This window comes from Brachyistius frenatus, unplaced genomic scaffold (genome assembly GCF_029030835.1).
Source record: "Brachyistius frenatus isolate BFR_SWC_R1_liver_20210118 unplaced genomic scaffold, ASM2903083v1 Contig_77, whole genome shotgun sequence".
Taxonomy (NCBI): Eukaryota; Metazoa; Chordata; class Actinopteri; family Embiotocidae; genus Brachyistius; species Brachyistius frenatus.
The window spans coordinates 1,060,001-1,081,094 of NW_027210676.1; the positions used below are offsets into that span (position 1 = coordinate 1,060,001).

The window sequence follows — 21,094 nt, forward strand, 5'->3', positions numbered from 1 at the left end:
CCGTCCACGCCTCAGTGTCTTCTGTCTTATTCGTCTCTTCGGGAGGTTTACTTGTTCATTGTGCTCTGTGCGATCTCGGTTCTATAACAAGATGAACGTTCATTGCTGTTATGGAAACCGATGATTTGCTGTCAAAACAATGACAGCAAATCATCTATTTCCATAACAGCAATGGATATTCTGATACACAAACAAGTGTATCAGAATATCCAAATGTTCTGAAGGTCAGAGCGACAACTCGTTTCTGTCTATTTTCCAGCTGTGTTCCTGAAATGCTGCCGTTTATCAAATATACAAGAAAACGGCATTTAATAAATGTTATTGATACTAACTTTCTATAACTAGGAATTTTTTGGACCTTGTGTTGATATTTTTAGTGGGCAATCCAAGTTTTGAAGTGGTTGATTTGTTGTTCCATTGTTTTTTACGAGACAGCTGAGTTCATGGATCCAGCCTTTCTGGGATTTAGCTTCAGAAGATTGACGTATTACTTCACTACTATTATTTTGACTGGAATTTTGACTTGTCTCGTCTGAATATTCTCACATATAATGTATTCAGTATCAGGTAAAAAGGTCATTTAATGAAGAACTGTCAGGTCCCTCAGGCTTTGTGTTCAGCAGATAGAATGACTGTTTGGTAACAGCTTCTTTTCTACTTACCGTATATAAACAGTATTTAAACATTGCATTTGTAGAGCATCAGTATCCATTTTGTGCATCGCTCTGTTTAAAAGATACTCCACCAGACAGTGAGTCATGTGTAAATAAAACATAAGTAAAACGAGCAGACAGGGCTGAGAATTTCAGTGGCGAACTTAATAGTGCACTGAAGGTCCCTCTTTTAAGAAGCATTTAGTGAAAGCTTTTGGCATCTCTGAAATAAGGGGTGTCCTGAGATTCGAGACACAACATTAGCATGAGCATAACCACAATGTCTCGGGTGCGTCTCAATGCACAACCTGTCCACTGCAGCTAAAGAGGACAAAGCACGTCTCTGCTCCTGCAGCTAAAATTAGGAATGTAAAACTAAACGAGTGCCCACTGCTAAATTTGTAAAGCTGAAATGTGTTGGATTCATGATCCAGCTGTTTCTCAGTCAATACCAATTACCAGCACGCTGCGTGCTCCCGTTTTCCCCCCAGTTTAAAATCTGTATAGCTCATTGCTTGGAACTCGGTGGGAGCATTTTGATTGGCCTGCTGCCCACTATAGAACTAATAGTGGAAACCCTGCATTTTTTTTAAAGGCATTGAAAAATAAATTGTATTTAATCCTGATTGGTTTTATGATGGCAGATATTCAGTCCACTTTATCGGGTAACAATAGGTGGCAAAATGATCCAGCATATCAGAGGGGTGCACCAGTGTCTAGTTTAAACATGTTAAGTTGTCCTGACAGACTCATGTTAAAGCTAAAATTTTATTTTATTCTAGAAAATTGTTGCTGGTATGTGGGACATTTTGTCAGCACACATAGAGCTCTGTATTACCAAATCATCATCGTTTGAACACAAGTGCATATAATAGTATTGACAAACAAGTATAATTGTACTGAAATGGGGGTGTAATTGTAGCACTTTAACCCTCCTTAAAATGTTCTATTTAGTATTCATAAATATACAGTTATCTCTGGCGAAGCAAAAGGAGCTAGCAGAAAGTGTTTTACGGCTTGGCGCTGTTTACCAGGAGGAAGGTGGCGGATCTTGAGCATCATAATGAAAGGAGTCATTAAGGAAAGCCATCTGCACTCTGGCCAGTGAGTGCGTCGCTGTCGGAGAAATACAAGAGCCTGTCATCTTCGTGCAGATGTGGCTGGGAGCCTGTGAAGAGGGATACTTGAGCCGCACCGAGAGCGTATGCAGCTCAGTCCTCATCTCCCTTACCGGCTTTTATCTCTCTGTTCAAAAGAGTGACAGTATGTGCTTTTCTCTCTCAGGTGTGCCATGGCATACAGTTGAACAAATCCGCTTATGAAAACTAAGAAAGGCAGAGAGTGGAGGCGCTTTGAGACAGCTGTGTGCAGTGGTGCAACAAAACGGTGAGACAAGGCGGACTGGTTGTTTTTGATATTTAGAGTTGAAAAATTACCCTTCGGATGTTTAATTCATATAATTCCAATTTGCCACCCACACTGGATAATTTTCCTCCAATGAAAGAGTTATGTTTTTTCAATGGGTAGTTAGATGAGTTACTTTATGAGAGTCATTATTTGTGTGTTTGCACTGCATGCCTGGATTATGTGTGTCTGTGTGCAATGCATATATATATATATATATATATATATATATATATATTTGCATGGCATATCGTCCATCAGTCAATATTTTACTCCCATCTTTGCATCACATAAAGGCCTTGGTGGCTCCCGTTGTTCCACGTGTGTCTGGGCCCGCTGATTACACTAACGGCTATTCATGCATGCAATCGGTCTCCTTTTCCTTTGTGTGTGTGTCAGCGCAGCAGTCAGATGAGATGAGTGTCTCTGGAGAGGAGATAGATGAACACACACAGGAGACAAAGAGGCTGGCCAGTGGAAATACACAATACGCAAAGACAGCTGTCCACTGCGGGTTCTGGTTCAGTTCAGCAAATGTGCTTTGATTAAAGGCAGTAACAGAAGTGCAGTGTTGGCCATTAGAAGATTGCTCTGCCCAGTTTTTTTTTTTTTTTTTATGTAATAAATGACAGCAACCATTCTTCCATTACACAGTTTCATTTAGGTTTTTAGTTATTTTCTAACTCTTACTAAACAGACAGGCATCTCCATGCACTTTTGTCTTTATGTATTTTCGCTTGGACCTTGTGGACGGGTATTTCTGCAACCATGTTTTTTCTAAATTCAACTGATGAACTGAAAATGTATGCTTTTACTGCTGCAACTTTCATCTTTAGTTGGACTAAAAGTCTACTTGTTCTATTTGACATTTTCCTGCTGTTGCAAATAGATCATCAATGGAAAGATCTTTGGTTTTCTGATAAGGCACTCGTGTCATTTTACATACTCAAATTGTTGTTGTAATAATTCTTTAACAACAATGTTTTATACAGGTTTTTATTTTTCACTACTTTTAGGTTTTAGAAAGCAATGTAAAATTGATGGTTTCATTAACCCTGCTCACACTTCATGCAATCTGTCTCAGTTGCTCGCTGTCTTGGTGCTGAGGTCAAAAAGAAAGGATGTTGGTTTGTAACAGGATTTGCAGTTGGCAAACATGATGCTAGTGCTCAGCTGGTGCTTATATATTTCTCCTGTGTAATACTGCCTGCTGCTAGCACTGTCCAGATAATAAGTCATTTATTACTAGAGCTAAAAATTAAAAAATCTCCAACTTTTCACATTATTTGATGGAGCGAAAAGGGATTTCATTTTTTTTGCCATTTGCTAGTTGTTTCAGTCATTTTTCAAGCATAACATTATACATATTTGTTGTTATTTTCTTCCCAAATATGGAAATTTGCTGCCTCTCTCTATCGCATGCCGTAGTTTAGTTTATTTGATTTATTTACGACACGGACAATGTGCAAAATACACTACTTAAGAGAAAGAGGCTTTCTACCAGATTTGGTTACTACCTATTTTTGAACAGCAGTTCCTAGGGTACTGCATGGGGCTTCAGGTTGGACAAAATGAGCAATTTGTACACTGCGCATGTTTTTTTAATTTATTTATTAATGGCAGGTTTCATAAATTTCTGACACTCCATGAAGAAAATAGTTGCTGCAAGAAATCACTAAAGGAAAACAATTTCATTATTTCTGGTTCATTAGGTTGCGTGTTTGGATATATAAGACAACAAGCCAATGAGTTATTTGGGACTCTTTTCTTTTCTTTTCTTTTCTTTTCTTTTCTTTTCTTTTCTTTTCTTTTCTTTTCTTTTCTTTTCTTTTCTTTTCTTTTCTTCTCCTACTCTTCTTCTACTTTTATCTTCTTCTACTCTCCTCTCCTCTACTCTGTGCCTTCTGTCTTCATTTGTCTCTCACTCGCTGTAGTTCACTCAGTCGCAAGCATCTTCTCTTTTCGTCCAGAAAATTCCACTCAGTGCCCTGTAATGTTTGTAATTATGATCGGAAACTATTTCCCACGTCTAGCACGAGAAATCACTTTAGGAAGAGCGCTAGCGTTGAACAACTGCACTGCCGTGTTGAGGAAAATGGGTTTTCAGGCCAAGTAGTGACATGTGTTTAGGGTTTAACAGTTGTGTCTATGATCTTCGTTGTGCATGTGTCTCTGAGGGTGTTTGTGTCATCGTTATTGTCTAAATAGAGCATTTGAAATGGTCTTAACTAGATGCACACTCTTTTCTCTGTTATGTAAAACTAGCGATGAGCTGTTTTTATTGTCTTCCATTTCCTTAGTTAAATGCTAATGCTGGTTTGGAAACACAATGACAATGCTAATATCCGGATGTGTAGTAGGTGCACTATAATAGTTTAGCATGTTAGAATGCAAATGTTTGCTAATTAGCCACAATCACTAAATACAGATTAGCCTGATGGGAATTCCAATCCATCATAATACAAAATACCAGATAAATAGAAATCTTGATGGGATTTTAGCACTACAGGAAAAACTAAGAATGCACCAAAGTGATTGAATTACATCATGTGGGAGTCAGGAACTGCCGTCCCAGTGCACCCAATTCTCAGATGTTGAGATATTTAACAGGATAAGTGAAGACGATGGTGCTTGAAGGAAAGTCAGGAGATCACTGAGCTCAACAGGGTTTATCCTCTGGGAACCATGAATGTCAACTCTATGGCTTTCAGTCCAATAGTTGTTAGATACCTCAGTGTGGACAAAAGTCATGGACTGATCAACATTTAGACTGACATAGGATGGCCAAAAGTAACACCAGCATCATAGGAGTCATTTTTTTTCAAAGATTATATCTTTTTTTTTTTTTTTTTTTTCTTTTTTAACTTTATTAGATTGGGGGAGTAGAGAGCTGAACGGAAATGTGTTGGAAATAGAGCAGGGGAATAACATTCAGTAAATGTCCGGCCTGTCAGGATGTGGCCCAGGGACTCACGGCCTGTGCCTATATTGTATGTTCCCTCACTATTTGACTATCGGGTTGCCCTGAGAGTGTTCATTTTTGATCCTCCTACTTATAAATTGTACTCTGCTGTGTCTGACAGAACGGATGCTTTAAAACGATTGCCCTTTAGATGAAAACATGGGTATATTTGTGGTTCCAAACTGACGCTTCAAGCATTAATATTCAATGAAAGACTTTGTGGATAATTGTATTCTTAATTTTCTCATTGTGTGTTGTGTGTTTATGTAGTACTTAAAATCTGTTAAATTTGTGCAATGATAAGGCCTCAGGAAATCATTTTTGGTTTTTGTGGTCGCTCCGTCTTTGTTTTGGCTGAGGACACAGACAGAGGTGGGCCATATGGCAGCAGAATAGCAGTCTGGAGGGGATTGTTACAGCAGTGGTGCTTCCCTTTCAATAAATGGTGTTCATGGAGCTCCCCACCGCCCCAAGGGTAGACAGGTGCCACTGAGGGGAATAAAGGGATGTTTGCACAGCTACACAGCATGTCAGTCTCACAACTCATTTGGAAGGAAAGAGGGATCGTTTGCCCCGGGCCTCATTGGCTACATATTGTGCAAGAGTGCTCCGTGTCATATCAAGTACTTTAAAGATGGGAGCAAAAACCTTAACATTTAAAATGTTCTTTAAATGTTTTAGATTAAATATGTAGCTTTATTTGTCCTATAAATGGACCAAATGGTTTCATTATTTGCAGTGGCTTCATATACCAAAGGTAGTGTGACTATTATGAGGAAATGCTGTTCATCTAAATTGCAAACAAAGCCTGTTTCCTGTACCATAAGAGTTCATGTATCATAGGAGCTATCCTAATCTGAATGCAATCAAAGTGTGAATCAGTCCAATCAATACGGAGATCAATAGCTATCCCGTGGACTGTGGGAAAACTGATGATGCTGTGGTCTGGTTTGTGGTGAGCTTAGCTATGTTTAGCCCCCGTCATGCCTCCATTTAGGTACATCGAGTAAATGCTTCAGAGGATATGGCCAAGCCACCTCACATGCCCACATGGTGCCTCAAGCACAATGCAAAGCTAATGAATCATGAACGTGTCTGTGGAGATCAATATCTGATCTATCAGTGCCCCGTGTACAAACATCCTGTGAAGATTCAGTGATATATCTCGGATTGATTGTATTGTTTATACTGTGCTGCAGTTTTGTTGCCTTTTCAAGCCAAAGGAGTCTCACAAGTTCAGCATTACATAATATGTAGCCTGTGGCCTCCTTCTCTGATAGAAGACACAAAGCAGATGCTCATGTAGCAGTCATGATCCAGACAGCACAGCATGAACAAAATGTGATACGGGGAAACGTGTAATGAGCGGTAAGGCGGGAAATGGAAAAAAAACACAAACAAATTAAGAAACCAGCTGACAGTTGGACAACAATAACGTGATACGAAGAAATGTGAGAAAAGCCAAGACATGCTGTTAGTCCAACTGAACGAGATGGAAATGTTAGGAGGACACTAAAAACAGATGCATCTTCCACTCATAAGTGATGGCAGAAACTTTGATCACATGATTTTGATATTTTTGGAGATATTGATCCCACCTATCATTAGCATTTTCTAAACTACTAGTGTCTTCATCAGTGTAGTTTTCCCTGGAAATGTCTTTTGTGTTGTAACTTTATTTTATGAGAGATTAAACTTGCTCTCGTTGTTAGAAGGGGCACCAGTCCAATATTGGACACATTATTAATTCAAGTTAAAACAAAATCAGTCAATCCTAATCTGAAACATGAACTCTCGGAATTCCAATCATTTGACATAATCAGAAAGTTGTCACCATGACACAGTTGGGTCTAATTAAAAAGGGTTTTGATAACTTCACGCAGTAAATGATTAAAGGTTGGATATGTGTATATAGATGATGAGACAAATGATCATGAACAAATTCTTCTGATAAACTGGTGGTGGAATGAAAGAGTGAATATGAAAGACTAAACTAACGGGAAAACGATTGAATTAATGAATTTAAGAATTTAGCAACTAAGATAACACCAACCCCAGGATCAAAGCAATTGTCAGCCTACTTTGAGAGGAGGTGATTCACGCAACGGGCCGATGCGGGTCCAGATGATGGTACTCCCAGAGGTCTGGAGTCGAGTCGCGTTCGGCTCCTCTCCGTCCAGGTGGATCAGGTTCTGGCTCTCGGTCCTGCTGGCGTTTGAATCAGGTCTGTAGAGTGCCGTCTGCACGGCACGACGGTGGCGGGCGACGGTGATGTTGAGGCTTCAACTTGAGCTGGCGATTTAAACTGGCGTCATTAAAAAGGTGTGCTTATCATCACTGTGACAGAAAGTTTGAGGATTTACGAGGAAAACAGGTGATAAGCTCTGGGGAAGAGGACCGAAAGGTTTAATGGCTGGAGGATGAAAGGTTCACCTCCTGCATAAGGTGTGGGGGTGAAACAGGCTTGACGAGGTCCTTCTTGGGCTCACTGAGATAAACTGGTGTGGAGATGTGGGTGTCTGGTATTTGGTCGAATTAACCAAAGGTTTGTAGGCTACACAAGACATGAAGCGTTCTTTCTTCCTTTCTTTAGATTTCCAATATTTTTTCGGCAGGTGTGATGAATGAAATGTCAAAGCGGCCAAAGTGTTTACATTTTTCTTATTGAAATTGCAGTGCAGTGAGCTTTTTCACCTACCATGCATAAATAAGGACATTTACAAATATTCACAAGGGTAGATAGAGGATGTTTACACAAAGGTCTTTTACCTTTGTGTAAACATCCTCTGCAGCGTTTGTAAATATATCGAGAGTTATTGAGAACTGTCCAAGCATGTGTCAATGTCCTTGGCCACCGACATAGTTCTGATTTTATGCTCATGCTCAGTGGTTTGAGAATTTAATATGGTGTCATGCAGTGAAATCGCTGTCAAGAAAATTACTGCTACTAGTGTGTCCCGCTATATCAATTGTTTTTAGAACAAGTCTTTGCTCTCCTTGAGGAGACATGACTAATACTAATAATACAGGTTGATCAACACCCAGACATTTGGTTTCTCTGTGTAGGTGACTCATATCATTGCTTGTACCTTCTCACTTTGTCTCTTTGTCCAGGAGAGAGGCACATTTCCCTCCTGAATGAATTACTGACTTTTGCTCCACCATCCTCAGTGACCACTGCTCTGCCTCCTGCCTCCTCTGGGCTTTCCTAAAAGTTCTTCCTACTGTAGGCATTAACTGGCCTCTATAATTAATGAGGGTAGCTAACCGAGGAGTGGCAGCACAGCTTTATAGAAAGCCCCCCCCAGGAATGCCCTTCAGGACATCCTATTACCCTTGTTGCTGCTGGCTTGGTAATGATGTAGCATGGTGTAGTGGGAGTCGAGGCTGAGGAGTTCTGTGGCCCGGAGGAGGCACAAACAAGCTGAGTTTATTCTTTGCTATTGGTTACAAATCTAGTGTAACTGCTGTCTGTACATATACTGCTTACACGTATTTACTGTGTGGTTTTTCATCCCTCAGTATCATAACCTTGATTGTTGGTCATACTTGGAAAAGCTTTGAGCTGAACAAAACAACAGTAAAGCAGGTTTAACAGTCAGTGTTTCAGCCACCAGGGACTGCTGTTAGTTTGCATTAATTACATCTTTGCCTACTGTGCCTTAAAGTTGCAAGTGGCTAAATAATAGATGGAGGAATATATGAATTATGTATTTGGTACTGAATACGAAGGAGGCTGGATATTGAGATATTCCTTTACTTTAAAATTAAATTTACAATGCACTGCTGGCTACTTTAGTAAAACTAAATTGGACAATTTCACCTTGACCAAGGTTGATTATTGTCAATTAAGCAGAAATCAGCATATTGCAGATCTGTGACATTTCACAAAGTTGTTAATTTTTCTCATCTCTGAACTGTGGCGTGGGCAAAATAAGAGTGTTTGAGTCTTTGCCAAGGCTGTGCCCTTCTGCGAATGGTGCAGTAATTACCAGCCAGCTGTCAGGTCCTGTTGACTCCATGACAGTTAGCCAGACTTTGCAGTCGATACTTTACTGCCCACTTCATTCACTGCAAACATCACCTTGATTTGATTGATCACCAAGACTCTTGTCTTTGGATCAAAGCACTCAGTACCTGCACAAAGACTTCATAGGGCCTCCTTTCCTTTTCTGCATTGCATGCCACAGTAATAATGATTCAACACTCTTGATTTTGCGTTTGTTTTGTGGCCTTTAGGGTCATCTAAGATTTGCCTACTGCTAGCATGACCTAACTTCTTTTTTTTTTTTTTTAGCATATAGAAGCTGTAGTTATCACTGCAGGCAGGCTTTAACTTTTTAAGCCTTAGAGGTCCCCAATTGGGGAGAAGACTTAGCAAAACTATTATTAAAATATGGACATATATACTGATATTTACACATCTGAACAAATCTCACAAGTGTTCCCTTTATTATTACAAATATTTTTTTTAAATAATTTGTTATTGTGGTTGCAGAGATATACTCCTTTTATTATGGGTATGCAATTTTCGAGCAGAGGCCTAAAAAAAATAGGTGTGTTTTTAAAAGGTTAACACATCCTCTCAAGCCGCTTGCTGCTGGCAGTGGTGTTACACTAGGATCTTCAGTTAAGACCCAAGAGCACATCCCCTCTGCTGCCACTATCTCCACTGTGACTTATGCAGCCACACTGCCTGGCCTGCTTTGGGCTGTGTGTCGCTGTACCTGGTGTCTCCTTACTAAAAGCCAAGTTGAAGATTATGATGTTAAGAAAACATATTTTATCACCTGAAGCTTGAATCAGTTCTCTTTTATTTTAGTCTAAAATTCTGGAGCAATGAATCAAATATAGCATCTCTGTTTGCTCCTAACTGCAATCCTCGACTGCTGTGGTTCATGCCTCTGACTGGCGAATTCTCCATGGCAATGGGAGCCAAGTCTCGTTGGTTTTGTCGTGTTTGATGTCATCCAGCATGTCAAAATAGTAACAGTCAAAATAGTTAAAACTGGTCAACATCGCTGGAGCCTATAGAGTCATTATCCTCAGACACATTGGGAAAAACACTTCCAGAACCATGTGTTTTTCCTTTTTTGACAAATCAAAACATCTAATGAAGCTCAAAACATATCTCTTTACATCAGCCTTTAACTAGCTACTCTTGAAGCTCTCTTGCACTTGCCTGCACTTGAGCTACCGCGCCTTTAAAATGCATATTGCCTATTTTATATTTTAACTCTATTTGTGTATAATTTTATGTATTTTATCTGTTCTTGTGCATCAAATTTCTTATCTACCGTAATTTCCGGACTATTGAGCGCACCTGAATATAAGCCGCACCCACTGAATTTTTAAAAAATAATTATTTTGAACATAAATAAGCCGCACATGTCTATAAGCCGCAGGTGCCTACCGGTACATTGAAACAAATGAACTTTACACAGGCTTTAACGAAACACGGCTTGTAACAAAATAAATAGGCTTTAACGAAACACGGCTTGTAACAAAAGTAAAAAATTAGTGGTAAACAGTAGCCTACCAAGAAAGTCATTGGTCACTATCTTCCTCCTCCTGTGCACTGAAACCACTGAAGTTATCTCCTTCGGTGTCGGAGTTGAATAGCCTCAGAATTGCTTCATCCGATGTTGGATCGTTTTCATTGTCGCTCTCGTTACTTTCATCCGGAGGCAAATTCCCCGCTGAGCTCATGCTGCCCTCTTCAACACGCAGCAGTCCAGCCTTTCGAAAGCCGTTGAATCCATAAATTAGCCGCGTCATTGTTTAAGCTGCGAGGTTCAAAGCGTGGGAAAAAAGTAGCGGCTTATAGTCCGGAAAGTACGGTACATTTTTAAATGCTCCTTTATATCTGTTTTTATGTGAAACACTATATGTAATTTTCTTGCTGTAAAGCACTTTGAGCTGCATTTCTTGTATGAAAGGTGCTATACAAATAAAGTTTATTATTATTATTATTATTATTATTATTATTATTGGATCTCTGCTCAGTGGTGCAGGTTTCGCTAAACAACTCAATTCCCTTCTGTGTCCATTTGTGTCAGTTGATCTTTGTTAATTCCTCCGGCTTTGTGCTGCAGAAGGTCATAACTTAATGATGCCCGTAATGTTTACACAATGGACACATTAGATGGAAAATGAGTAGTCCATCAATTCTGATTAAAACCTTTTGCCCACCACATAGCCACTACTGAGAGGCTGCTGTATCTATCGCTTCTTCTACCGTGTCCATAATGCCTGTGCATTAGTCTCTTTCCCTGGCTGACTGCTGGCCCACATAACTCATTTAGGAAAATAATGTCTAATTGTTTGTATCACAGTCTTTTTTTTTTCTTTTTTTTTTCTTCTTGTCATTAGTGTGTGTGATGTCTTGTAATGGATGGCAACAAAGCTTTCTGGACACACACAAAGCTGTAAAATGAACGGTAGTTTTGGCGGCTGCACACCGTAGCACTGTGCTCGGAGGCTGCGTTTACACCTGTGTTGCACAAGTCAGTTTGTTCTGAAATAATCTGCTCCTTGTGTGTCATGACTGGACAGCTAGTTATTAGTAGTGCACAGTGATGCAACACTTGATTTGCTCACAAATCTGCTGTATGAAAATAAAACTTCTTCCTGCCTCCAGCAATGGTTATTAATTCCTTCAGAGCAGATGAGGTATTCAACACAAGCATGCTTCCTTGTCCCAATTCAAACTGGCACAGGGATTTTTGGCAGTAATATACAATGCATGCTGCACATTGAATTTGTCCCTCGGGACAGGGCTTGACATATTGCACTGCTCCACTTTTTCCAATTGCATAGTGGAGACAGAAAGTGATATTGTTTTTTCTCATGACTTCATTTGAACGCAAAATGAAGAAATATCGCAGCCCTCTATTGTGTGAAACTGAAACACGGCAGGTTGACAAGCTGGTCAACACGACTCTGCAGCTTTACCAACAAGCCAGGTACAGCATGAAACTGAGACTGGCAATATTACACCAACCCCATGAGTGAATCATGAGTATATAAATGCTTGGAGACCTACATAATTGGGAATATGACAGATGGAAGAAAATGAAGGCCAATTCTGAAGTGCTTTGTAAATCTTGTGCTGAGTGTGGGTGTTGAAGGTCGTTTGTCAAGGTTATTGCCTGATGAGTCACTTTGGGGAGGCAGTGAGAGAAAGGCAGATGGGGGCACAGCAGACTGCTAAACGAACAATATAATATTATTTAAGCACCTTCACAAATCCTTCAATATGTCAGCACCAAAGGGAGACAGATAAATGCCTCAGTTCTTTCAGAGGGTAAGGTCATGGCTAGGCAGCAGAAATTTAGTTCACAAAAAAAAAATCTAATATGAGTAATAGTAAAAGCTGGTTTATTTTACACTGCTTTCTATCTTTTTATGCTGCCCTTGGAGACAGAAGATAAGGCCAAACCCAATAACCATTTCACACATACCAAGTAGATTTTCGGCTTTCAGTTAGAGAGATCGTGGTAAATTGCAGCCGTGCAGGTCTAATCCAGGTTTTCTAGCTGCTCTGCTTCCATCTCCACTTCCTTAGGCACACGGGCCGTTATGTTTAGATCACAACCCACTCTGCAGGTTTATTTCTCTGTGACCCTGTTCTCATATCCAGTAGTGGATTATTTCTCTCAATCAAGATGTTTTATGTAACTGCTAGCCTGGGAGGATTATAGAAAAACATTCCGCTTTTAGAATTTAGTCCAATGAACCATGAAGATGGTTCCTACTTTCTGTCATATGTTGCATGTCAATAATAATCCTTCTGGTGTGAGATGTGGTCAGTTTAATGTTTCAAGATGATTTCCGAGACATCATTTGACACATACTTAAGCATGTCTTTAATTATTTAGTAAAGGAACGTCAGGTAGATGCGATAAGCTACTTGATCCTTTACATCCGCACATGCACCGGACTTTGAAACTGACGTGTAGCCGCTTGAAGTTGGGTAATTTGTGTTTTCATTAATCTTTGGTGTATCTGAGTGGCAGCCAAGGAAAAATGACATTTCCCTGTCCTTGGAGCTCTGCGATGCTGTACCACTTCATCACCATGGCAACTGCTCATTTCGTCATTGCTCCCCAGGTGTGCTGTGTAATGTTTGCCCAAACTCTCTCTGCTCCCAACTACATTATGTCTCAATTCATGTTGCATTTCCTAGCTCCCCTCATTTAACAGTTATTATTCCTTTATCATGACAAACCAAGATGATAATACATTCACTGATTGTCATGATTATCCCTTGTTTATGTTAAGCTTTTCTCTTTGTTTTCTCACCGTATCAACCAATCTGTGAGTCATCTCCATAGAAGACATGCCAGCTGGGTATCAGACATGGTCTCCTTGAGATTTCAGTTTGGCTCTCTAAACTGCTGTCTACTATTCCTGCATTTCCAAATTTAGAGTACCAGTAAAGACTGTAAAATGACAGCAAGTGGCGACACATCACACTGAGCAATACAGCCCGCAGACGAAAATCCGCTTGTTCTGGTACAGTAATTAGTGCCTGAAGGGTGCAACATTAGCTCACGCTGCTAATCCAGGCCCGTTGCTCCAGTGGGCTCAGGGCTGGGAGAGCAGGACTGAAATCGAGTGGAGCAGATGGATGGCGTGATCGGAGGGGCCCTGAAAGGGGCCCTAATCATTAAAAAGGCTGATTTCATGGTGGTAATGAGATCAGCATTTTGGGCTCAAGGCTGGTGGTGTGCGGAGGATCCCGTTCTCTCTGGCCTTCCAAGACAGAGTTTAGAGGACCTTTGTCTTGAAAGGGTTTTTCAAGTGGATTTTACTCAAGGTTGTGGTTGTCTCGACGGAATTTGTTAACCTCCACACTTTGTGTTATAACATTGCTTTTATTAACCAAGATCACAGGACAAAGTCTCTGTCTTCAGTGGATATAAACCCTCACTTGTTTGGGTTACATTTGCCACACTGGGATCAGCTGGGGTTTAGTGTCCTACTCAAGGACACATAATATGAATCCAAGAATCAAACCACCAAACCGTATAAATAATGGCCAACCTTTTGTATTGTTTGAGTTACAGTTGCTTCTTATGTCTTTTTATGTAGGACTGCAGAAAGAAGAAGAAAGAATATGATGATGATGGTGATGTTACTAGCAGAGTGAGAACAATTATCTATTATTATTTTAACTATTATTATTCAATGTTATCACAGAATCATAAGAAGAGTGATGACAACAGGAATTTAAATGGATGATACATCATCCTAAAGCTTTCGTTAGCCAACCTTCATTGATCACTGTCACAGCCAACTACAGATGGTTGATGTTAGAGCGTGTGCGTGTGCGTGTGTGTGTATACAGCACTCTCACTGCACATCCAAACCAAAACTACGCACATGTATGGACAATGCCCCTCTGGCCTTTTCTGACTCCAGCGTTGCCATCCATGTGTGTATTTTGTCTTTCTTCTGTAGCACAGAGAAGCTTTAAATGAACCAAGCGATGTGCCCATTGATCAGCGTTTGTGTCTCGACATTGAAATAATGATAAAATATGAATGGTTGTATGCACCCACATTCATCCCAGAGCAGGGATTACAATTTGATTACAAATATTTATTAATTAGGGAATGTCTAGAAAAGAAGCAAGAGCCTTGTTGGCAGGATTAAGACAGATTTAGTGGCTGTTGTTTTTTTGGGGGGACTAAAACAACTCAGCTGTATTCATTTTTAAAAGTCAAAAAGGGCTTGTGACTAAATGTGTTAGAGCCTGTTTTTTCTGAGAAATTATAAAATCGTGCCAATTCTTTTAAACATTCTTAAAAAATATTGTCTTTTCAATCAAATTGTCAGCTGAGAAGAGAGAAAAACAAATGATAGTGAATGCAGATGGTCCATTCATTTCTTACATTTGACTTTCATCACCTTTTTAGTTGTTTGTTCACAGGTTGTAAATTCCAAACACCTCAGTCAGATATGGATGTATGATTTATTACAGTGGATCCCTATTTACTGTCCCTTTGATCGTGTGTGGCCTGACTCACCTGATAGCTATAAATTCAGGCATGCTGTAGACGTCTTTTACCACATGCGGTTTTACTTTGTTGACTCGGGAGGTTTCCATGTTATTGGTTGTGAGATTTTCATCTTATAAGAGCTCATCCATCTCGAGCCGAACAGCAGCAGCAGCACAGTGGTTGAAGAAGGTGATGATAATGTTGAGACACACCTTTTGCTTCTGGGACCGCTGCGCTTCGGTTGCTTTATTCTGAGGTGATTGATGTTCTTTTCCTTACACACCACCGTGAACGTCATGTTCTGCTCAGTACTCCATGCTGTCATGTAGAAGGATCCTTTTTTTTAAAATTTGCTTTTCAGATGGGATAGAACCAACATTCCTGCTCAGTAACAGTGAACAGATGGAAGTTTTGACTTGCTTTGCCGATGTTGTAATTTTTTGTTGGTGGCACTTGCTAATTGGTTTTCTAACCATCTTCCATGCCTGTGAGCACTGCACAGGGAGATCACAAATTGACATTTAGATTGACTAGGCAGATTGTTCTTGCTCAAGTTATTCAAGGACAGTTTGTTTACAGCAGTTTTATCAAGCATAGAGCACAATAAATGCACACATATCCAAGCCTTTCTTTAAATCTCAGACTTTGTGCACCACCTTGAGACCCACTAGGGAGGGTGCACACTGCCTGCAGCACTGGATGACATCATTTCTCCTAAAGCTGCATGACTGAGTCGATGTTGGAAAGATGGGGAGGGAATGGGCCTGGAGCAAAAAGCGCAGCCTCCCACGCCACCCCACTCCCAGTAACACCAGACCACATGCCACCCTGTGCGGCCAAGCCATGCCATTCTAGCTTCCCCCCTGGGCAAACAAAGACCCCTTTCAGGCCAGTCCCTACTGTGATCATGCAGAGCAGAAGCAATCTGTTCCTCTTGGCTGCTCACTGTGAAGTGACCCAGCCTTTTCCCCGCTCAACTAGCCAGGCTGGTTCTGCTTTTTTGGTTTTGATGCTTGGACCTGTCCGTCTTGAAAAGGGCATGGAGGCAGAGATGAACCATTACCTCAACTGTCTGTGGTGATGCTTTAGTGTATTCAGTGTGGATTTTGATTTGAGAGGCAGAAGTTTATGTATGGCCTTTAAAGCAAAGCATAAAGTAATGATTTTGCTGTCTTAACGTTTAACTTATAGTTAGGGTTTTAAAATTCCAACTTGAAACTTGACTAAATAGTTTAAGTTTGCATTTTATTATTTGAAAAAATTAAATGCAATAATATGGTTGCCTGTGTAGTGTAATGCAATGAAAATGGAATCTTTTGAGTGCCAATTTTGGATAAATGTCCACAGTGTTGCATTGTATATTGGCATACTTTAGCCATCACATTTCATCACGTATCACATACAGTATGTTTTTCATATCCCACAGCCTTAGCTTTTGATGATATGGATTGTGTTAGTGAGAAAGTGCAACAGTAGCTGGAGGTATTTTGCTGATATTGAGTGACTTTCCTGAACTCACCTTCCTTTTGATGGTTTAGTATGCTCCAAGGCCAAAGTGCTATTTGTTTGACTGACGAGATCCAAACTGGGCAGCCTGGACCAGCATGCACCTGCACTCCCATCAGCCCTCTGGGGCGATGTCATATCTCCACTGTGTCAGTCAGCAGACTCTCATTTCTTTCTACCTGCAGCATCAATCCACTGCCCTCATTCAGTCACACTCTGCACCAGTCAAGGTATTCGAGAAGCCTTGACCTACAAAATGAAAAAGCTTTTAAGCCCCCAAAACCTTTAATTTTGTCAGGAACCTTTTTGTTCGCAACTGGATGAAGAAAAGTTAAAGTAATATCAGTTTTTTAAAAAGGCAAAGGGAAATTTAGTTTAGTTTGTCACTGGTCTAAACACATCAGCACTCGTCATTTGTTTTACATTGACCTGTTGTGGAGTTAAGCACCCATCAGTAGGGAATTTCCTACTCATCTATTGTGAAAAGTATTCAACAGCTGATTAAGATGTATTTGTCAAGGTATTGACATGTTGGTCAATACTAACAAGTCTCCCCTTGGCCATTAAGATTCAGATGATATATTCCATAGAACAGAACACCTGATTTATGTATGTAATCAAGCTGTGATTTATTCGACAGTCGCCTGATTGTTGATACAGCCATCACTGTTTTAAAAGCTTAAAGAAAGACTGATCTACCTATAAATGAATGCTGAATAGCTTTAGTGGATCTGTGACCTTTTGTGAGACGGGTTAGCCTGACAAAAAATACTAAATTCTCATTTATGTTAATTCTATAAATCTGTCCTGGTCAATGACTGTAATGACAATCTGTGAGATCTGTATCCTAGCTCTACCATAGTTGAAGTTGGGTATTCAAAAGGAGGAAACAAGGGGCTCTCTATTTTAGTACTTTTTCCACTGTGGTACTACAGTTCTACTGGCAAGAGTCTCATGTTACCCAGTGAAGTAAAAGGCAGTCTCTTTTTCAATAGGGACGATGTGTCTTAAGTAGAAGTTAATGATTTTCATGTTCAGAAAAGAACGAGAGACTACAGCATAGTATCCTGTGTACATGTTGTCATTTTAGGATTTGACTTTGATAATCTGTAATGAATTTCATTAGACTGTCACATCTTTGTCAGGTATTCACAGCTAAGCAATTTCTGGTGTATCTTGCTGTGGATACAATATTCAATTAAAACTGCAAGCAGTGATATGCTGGCCCTCGCACCTCGCACGGCGGCTCTCACGGAGTTCACTCAGAGCTTCCAGTGACTCAACCGACAGTCTGGTTAACTCAACAGGTAAAATATTCTACTTCACCAAAGGTTGCTATTAATGGTTCAGATTCCACCTTGGCCTGTTGATGGTGATTTAACTTTTAGTGAAGTTGAAACATTTGGCGACATTGAAAAGGTTTTGCGTACACTACACATTACAAGAAGATATTTAATATCACTGCAGACCCTCTTGAAAACACGTATATCTACTATTCAAAGAATGTCTGCGGCAATTTTGGTCACATTTGAATGAATATTTGTGGACGGTGGAATTATAGGGTACAGTGAGCCAAAGATTTGTCACAATGCTGTCTAAGTCCTGGGAAGATTGGTGGCGCAGTTTGCCGCATCGCCACGGCAACGCCCTTTCACAAAGTCGAATGAAATTCTCAACATATCATCAACCACATGTTTAGGCTATTCTGACCCGACTTCATACCTGTAGCGTTTGGAGAAGGTCAGTCCATCTACATAAGATTTAGAGCAACTTGTAGTTTCATGACGAGACGCTCAAAATGGCCGCCACGCCACGGGCAAACCCATCGACGAAAATGAATTCTTTAAACAACTTTTAACCCCAAAACTTGTTAACTGTGCACAGAAATAATTTCAAGTTGGTCCAACAAAATCCCGAGGAGGAGTTCGTTAAAGTACAACATGTGCGAATCGCTAAAAATATCGACTATATTCAAAATGGCGGACTTCCTGTTGAGTTGACGTAATGTTGCAATGTAACTTTTTTGTTTGTCTAGGTGTGATACACATGTCCACCGATTTTCGTGCATGTACATAAATGTAGCCGCCGGGGCATTCGTGTAGGGGCCATTTGGCCACACCCACTCGCGACTCCACTAAAATATGAAATTTTTCGCCAGGAGATTTTTGTACCAACTTTCATGAGTTTTTGAATATGATAAAGCCTCCAAAAATGCATTTAAACTTTCAGGATAAAAAGAATAATATTTTTACGAATAACAATAGGGCTTTCGCACCTTCAGTACTCAGGCCCTAATGAAGGCTAAACACTATGGCTGTGTATTAGCAAGGTGATACAATATTTATCATAAAACAGGCTTTCTGTTTATTTATATTATGATACTGCAAGCAAGGATGTATATTACAATTTGGATTGCTAATTTTAGAAAATCGTCCAAAGTCTAAAGTATGCATCACCACATAACATTAATCACTATAAAAAAAAATTACTTTTCTCATCCAAATAGAATAGTGGGATCTGCGTTTTAATTTATCACAGTCTCTGTAATAATCCAACATTATTGCACTACTTTTTGTGCAGTATAACCAAAGGAATCGCCACAAATCTTTGCATGTAAACTATTCATTAAAAATCTGTTTTTAAGAATCGTCACAGTTTCACAAAACACAATATAAGTGTATCAATATTTTCTTACACCCCTATTAATGACCTGAAAACAGGGGTTTTAGATATATCTGAACACTAAGTTTCAGAGGCTAGTTGAGCTCAAGTTCCAGATTTTAAGGTAAAAAAAAGTGAACATCGCCTTCATCCTTGTCAATATCTTCTATCGCAGAAGTCCCCTTTACTTCAAGCCCTCTGACAATGTTTTGCTCACCATCAGCTTTTTGTAGTAATTGTATATCAAAGCAACACAAAACCACAGCGTACGCCAGTTTTAGGACCATCAGCAGCAGTCCTGTTCAGTGTACAGTGGATCTGGAAGTTGTGTCCTGTTCCTCCACAACATAATGCCAAATCGCCTCAAAAAGCATTTGGCTGCATCTTGAGAGGATGACTGGGCTGAGCCAAAGTAGCATGACAGAACTTGACGTGTGACAGAAGCTGAACTGAGAAAATGTCTGCCGTCAGTGCCAACATGATTGTTACAGATATACAGTCCTCAGAGTGACGACGTGCAGAAATCAGTTTTTTTTTAGTTTTTTTTTATAGTAGTCAAGTTGAATCGACGGATTATTGCATTAAGCAAAAATATAGACACTTAAAACGAAGATACTTTTGAACTAACTCAGCTGTATTTGTTCTAATCGTATTAGACTTTTTAGAATTTATTTTTCTTTGAACACATCGAGGTTTTCTTCTCTACCTGCTGTGCTTGCTTGGAAATAATGTCGTCAGCATGCTGTAGGTCAAACATCTCAGCAGCACAGTATTTCAGGTGTCCGACAGCAACATTTGGATATTTTGAGGATATTTTATGAGCTTACTGTAAGTGCTGAAGTGATCTCGCCCTCAACTCACAAGCAACATTTCTCATAGTATCATTTGTCTCATTGTATCTTTCACTCGGTATTTGAGATGTTGCTCTCTCATTCAGGGAATCTGCAATTTTATGGTCTTAGTGCCATATTTCTATACATAAGATACAAAACTTAAACATGAAAACAAATTTACATGAATCCTGCTTTCTAAATATCAATTCAAATGATCTTTGAAAAAAAAAATTCAAAGATCATTTGAAATTTTCTTTCTTTTTATTTTTCCTTATGATAGCACCTACTTGCTTATGTGATGTTGCTGCCTCGTTGTTTCGTTTTCACCAAATTCTCATCCAGCTCTTGTTTTTCCCAGACGTCAGTTTGCCGTCATTGCACACTGAGATTGAAAGCAGTAATTTTGAGACAAAACAAATCTTTTTTGATACGATTTAACTGTTTTGTTTGCTAAAGCTATTTAGAGTTGCGTCTTACTCACTTGTTTTTTTCCATTTGAAGTCTGGCACACTCAAATCAATACCTTATGTAAGCTGTGTGGGAGACAACTGAAGATGAATTTGAGACTCCGTTACTTCAGAAAACTGAGTGCTATCTATACATTGTGCATGTCTTGCAAAGGCATTTCTATGAAGAGTGGTGAGGAGCCCTGAGTAAGAGAGGCTTGTAAGAAGTGCTGCTCACTGTTGCTATGAGACTGTCGAAAACGTGTTTGAAGCACAGCGCTGTTTTGATAAAAGTTGAAATATTTTTAACACCTAATTCTTCGGCTGATGTGTGCCAAAATTATGCTAAGCCCAACAGTGTGCTCCTCTCCATTCAAAGCAGCAAGAATAAGAAGCTGAACGGTGCCGTAACAGTGCACCGCACGTTGAAGGTTGTACTCAGCTCCCATCCTGTCTCTTTTACCTGCAACTGCTCTCTGATCAGCTTATGAGGAACAATAGTGTCTCACCACTTGAATAAAAGGGAGACAAAAGACCATATTTGTACCTCTGTGTTGGTGGTAGCTGGTTGAGGGAAGTGGTTAAGTGAATTCACTATCAATGATGCTCGGTAATTTGTCAT

General features: G+C 39.8%; 1 protein-coding gene across 3 annotated transcripts in view; it reads left to right on the forward strand.

Annotated features, from left to right (window-relative positions):
- LOC138626780 (FERM domain-containing protein 5) overlaps nt 1-21,094 on the forward strand; it is a 65,593-nt gene that overhangs the window by 7,083 nt on the left and 37,416 nt on the right. The gene's annotated exons all lie outside the window — the stretch shown is intronic.